The following is a 4,716-nucleotide window of genomic DNA, read 5'->3' as shown; positions in this document are numbered from 1 at the left end:
CCGCCCCGTTTCCCTCACTCCCTGAATGGCCGAACGAAAACAACAAAACTCTTTTAATTTGATGAGATTCCCGATTGATTTGATTCGTTGCGGGGCCTCTGGCTGCGTTCGCATCATCGCACCCCCTCCCCTTTCCGCATAGCCCATGTGCGACTAGGACAGCACTACATGTTGGGAGTCGCTTTGTCGGATTGGGCACTTTTCTCTGCTCCCCCTCTGCCCCCACCTCTCCCTGCCCCTTCTCTTCCACTGCGTTGTCTCCATCCCCCCCTCATCAAAAGCCTTCGCGCGATACACAACAGCCAGGCTGGACCCGGCCGAAATAAATAACAGGCGAAAGTGCGGAGGAAACAAGACGAACGAATAGGGCCATGGAAAAGTAGGCAAACTTTTCGTAGAGCGATATCACAAACTCCGCGAGACTCTTTCCCCCTCTCACTCCATCTCTTTGTTTTCTTTCGCCAAACTATTCGCCAGGGGAAAGATAGCCCATGACTAACGAGGCGATGCCCCTGTCCGCTCTGCCCGCGCCCACCCCTTCGGGTATTAGGCCGCGGTTTTACACGGACTCGCTCGCCACTTGATGCTAAACGGGCGCCGCGGGAGAGAAAGAGGGAGGGGAGGGAGGGAGGGAGGAAGGGAGGGAGGGCGCGGAGTTTAGGGGCAACAGGGAGGAGCGAAGCAAACCGGTCATCAGTCACAACTGGGTTCACTCGTTATTAATTCTTAAAAAAAAAAATCTCGCACTATGACATATAGAATTGAAATCGACCTTTCAGTTCCCATAATTATATCATTTAAGAAAAATTAAGATGGAGGCACCACGAAAAGTCTGTCAAAACACAAACGAGTTGTGAGCCAGTGAGGAGGTACCCGTTCTCTTTGCGACTCACACCCCCGCCGTCGTATCCAACGCGGGGATTTGTTTTATCAAAATCGAAGCGAGGAAACGCACGGTTCGGCTTTAGCGATAGAGAGCGGGAAGGGGAGAAAAAAAAAATTGGTTGTTCCGGCTCGTGAGTGTGTGTTCATGTCAGATGTCGCTGGTGGTGGGTGCCAGGCCAGGTCGGACCCTCGCGGGCAATTCATCAACCGCCTGATCCCTGTGGATTCGATTGATCGTGTCAAAGCCCCTCTGCCGCGTTGCTCGCCGCGTCGCGCACCGCGCAGGGCCACGCCCCTGGACGATTAGCCTGTCAGTGCGCGGGCCGCTTTTATTTATAAATATTGTGACTGGTGTATGTGAAACGAGCCAGAGAGGATTTATAGCAAAGTTTTAACTTTCTGTCAATGACGCTGTGGGAGGTATCCCCCCCTCCCCCCGGGCATTATTTTAACAAATGCCAATCAACTTTTTACTTCTGATAGAGTAAAAAAAAAACTGCTGCTGCAAATGAAAAAAACGCGGCAAAAAATAAATCGACGGTGGCTGTATACGAAGTGAGGACATCTTGGCTGCATCAAAACTTTAGCAAAAGGTCAATTTATTGATATTAAAAGAGTGGGAAGAATAAGGGCCGCAGCCCCGGACCCGGGCCCGGCCCCCCGAGTGGGTGGTAAGGGGTGTATCACGGCTCCCCGGGCACGTGACCCAACTTTGGCCACCCGCCGGGTACATAATGGGATCCGGGAAAAGGGCCCGCGAGGCGGGGCAGAGAAAGGGGGGGGGGGGGCGGTGCTCGGGCACTAGAAAACTGAAGAAAACTGACTGTTGATAATAGTTTACGTTGAATAACGTTACGTAACGCACTAATTTGGATTGTATAAAAACTCGTATTTGGATGTAGAAAACCAAAAAACTTGTGGGTTTTAATCGCCAATGTACCCACCCAAGTCCACAAAAAAAAAAAAAAATAGTGCGCAAGTTGACTATAAAAACAATGTCTGTTTTTGGAGGAAAAAGGCGATAAATAAGGGAAAATCCCACATTTTTTTTAGGAGTCTTCATCGAAATTTGAGGAGGTTCCCTTGAACCAAGAGTGGGTTCTGAGAGTTCTTAAGACTTTATACCTCAAAAAATCAGACTTTGTTTTGACTGTGTGCCGCGCAGCTCTCCACGGCATCATGCCTTCGTCACAAACTTGTTGCCGCGCTTGTAGCAGATTTGTTGTTTTCCTTGCGGCGGGTATCGTTCGTCACCTCCCCGCAGCGTCACGCCCCCGCGCCACGCGCCACCACGCCTCGCCACGCGCCGGCCGCGTGCGGATAAGGGGCGCGGACCGCACACAGCGGGATACGTATGATTGCTTCACGGAAGAGAAAACTCGGGAAACAATAATAACAAAACATAAAAATAAAATGATGTTTCCGTCGATCCGGCCCACACATCGATGTGATCACATGTAGGACCGCGTGCGCGGCAGTGCAGCGACTCCTTGACGCCCCTCTCTGCTGTGCCACGCAAAACAGCCTCCCTTCCCTTTCACCAACCATTCCTGCAAGGTTGCAAGCATCGAAGACATGAGCAACCCAACCCCAACCGTCGAAAAAAATAAAATAGAAAAAAAATAACCACATACAAGAAGGGCGTTTTGCATTCGTACGTAAACTCCCACGTCACTGTGTGTGTGTGTGAGTGGGCATGGAAAGGGAGTGAGAGGAGAGAGAGAGAGAGAGAGAGAGAGAGAGAGAGAGAGAGAGAGAGAGAGAGAGAGCAGTGTTTGTGTGTGGGAAGCTGCTAGGCCAGAGACAATCAAACCTTATCTCGTTAGAATATTTATGAGAGGTTTGCAATCAGATCCCCTGGGCGGCGCGCAGCCCGCAGCCCTCTACGAGTTTAAAGGGGGCGTGGCGCGGCGGGGCGTGGCGCGGCGGTGTGGGGTGTGGCGGCCGCGCTGCGGTGCGGCCAGGGGGGTGGCGGGGCGGGGCGCGTGCGCGGAGCATTAGGCTCAAATTGATCGCGTCGCTTTAAAGCGTGTTGTTCACACTATGCTAATGCCCGCGTAATAAAGCAAGCGACACGTTATCTGACGCGCCGCGCGCCTCACTTTAAAATTTTAGAATGTCGGCGCGGCATCGGGCGCGCGCCGCGTGGCCCGGCGATAGACAGAGAGTCTTTCGCTGTGGGAAAGTCGTTTTATCGGCGCTTAATACCTTCCCGGCCCGCCCACGCCGCACACCGCGAGCGATAACGGCCGGCGCTATCACATAATCGCCTCGACGAGACCGCGAGATGCGACCTGGTTCCTGATTCTCATCCGGCGAGTGGTTATTTTTGTTTTTAGACAGTGCCTTAATTTACAAAATTCGAAAATTTCCCGCGAACTTACCCCTCTTTGGGTCGCATCCTTGGGGCTGTAGGTGCTTTCGGGCGGGTGGCGCCGCGGTCGGGGCTGCCGAGGATCGTCGCCTTGCTTTGTTGCGGTCATGTCGCCGGCTCCATTCCTGACCTGCCAAACAATGTTTTTTAATTAGTGAAACGGCAGCAGCGCGGGCAGCAGTCAGCCACCCCTGGGGAGCGCTCTCTCTCTCTCTCTCTCTGCCTACCGCTCTCCGCGCGCTCAATTCCCGCGGCAAAACGAGCGAAAAAGGAGGGTAAAAATGAAAAGGGGGAATGAAACGAGATAGTCGTTAAAGCGCGCTCTCTGATGAAGCGAGCAGAAAATAAATGAAGAGCGGCGCAGCCTCCGCATTCACATTCGCTTTAGCCGACCAATCACGGCGGCCTTCATGGAGCTCCGCTAGCGGCCGCAGTGACTCACTCTACGCGCTCCATGTGCCAGCCAGCCTCTAGGATTGTCGCATGGCCTCGGGTAATTAGGCATACTCGCGTAAAATAGGCGAAACCCGCCAAACTACGTCGCTATTTCGCCGTTGGATGGCGGACAGTTGGAGGGAGGGATGAGGGGTGACGCGGGGGCAGGCGGTTGTAGGGGGTAGGAGGGAAGAGACACTGAGCGAAAATAGGGAGGAGAGAGGGGGGACGGGGCACTTAAGCGGGGGCGGACTGTGCTGTCGTGGTGGTCCCCCACCCCCAGGGGAGGGCTTACACCAAAGCGAGCGAAAATAATATTAATAACAATAATAGTAGAAAAAGAAACGCCAAGAGTGAGATTTTTTTGCGTGCGCGCGCGGTCGGTTCGCAGTCCCGAGAGACGAGGCGGGCTCAGCCACCGACCTCATTCGGCCGTATTAAAATTCTCCGAGCACTGTATGAAAAGGGGTTTTCGTACATTTTTCGTTCACCCGCTCGGCCTCAAATAAAGTTCTAAACACCCCTTCATTATACAGTATTATTTCTGTTTTGTATTAAATGTGTAACTATTGCACATGAAATTGATAAGAACTTCTGCTGGAAGCAACTTGTACAATAATAGCCGTGTCGGCTTTATTAAGACGCTCGCGGTCGCTGTTTGGCCGTTTAATTAAAGGAATAAATGCGAGCCAACAGACTTTTTCTCGTCCTCCGCCCTGCCCTTCTCCGCCGGTTGGCGCGGAACAAAAACGAGATGAGTTTTAAACAACCTTGACCTCTTAAAGGAAAAAGATCAGAAAAAGACAAAATAAAATGACACGGACATTACGTGCTAATTAAGAGTGTCCTGCAGCGTCGTTCAATTGAGAGACAATAATAGTATTCCATTTGGACCATGGATAGAAGGTAAACTTGGATCGTTCCTTCGCCGGTGGCCTCAAACACGACAAGGGGCTGGGCACAGTGTGCTACCACGACACAGAGACGCGCACGCACACGCGACGCCAAATAGCGACCCAATA

The 4,716-nt window shown here is 52.3% G+C and overlaps 1 protein-coding gene and 1 long non-coding RNA gene across 3 annotated transcripts in view; one reads left to right on the top strand and one right to left on the bottom strand.

Moving 5' to 3' along the window:
• The window catches only part of LOC113216107 (homeobox protein Nkx-6.1), a 51,617-nt gene that overhangs the window by 34,405 nt on the left and 12,496 nt on the right, over positions 1-4,716 (top strand). The gene's annotated exons all lie outside the window — the stretch shown is intronic.
• The window catches only part of LOC127750254 (uncharacterized), a 47,860-nt gene continuing 46,413 nt past the window's right edge, over positions 3,270-4,716 (bottom strand). The window contains exon 3 of the long non-coding RNA XR_008011594.1: positions 3,270-3,389. This is a non-coding gene — a long non-coding RNA (uncharacterized LOC127750254). The remainder of the gene's footprint in view (positions 3,390-4,716) is intronic.

Source organism: Frankliniella occidentalis, unplaced genomic scaffold (assembly GCF_000697945.3).
Source record: "Frankliniella occidentalis isolate FOCC.00 unplaced genomic scaffold, Focc_3.1 Scaffold158, whole genome shotgun sequence".
In the NCBI taxonomy this organism is placed as follows: Eukaryota; Metazoa; Arthropoda; class Insecta; order Thysanoptera; family Thripidae; genus Frankliniella; species Frankliniella occidentalis.
The sequence above is the reverse complement of the archived record's forward strand: the minus strand, read 5'-3'. Positions and strand labels throughout refer to the sequence as shown.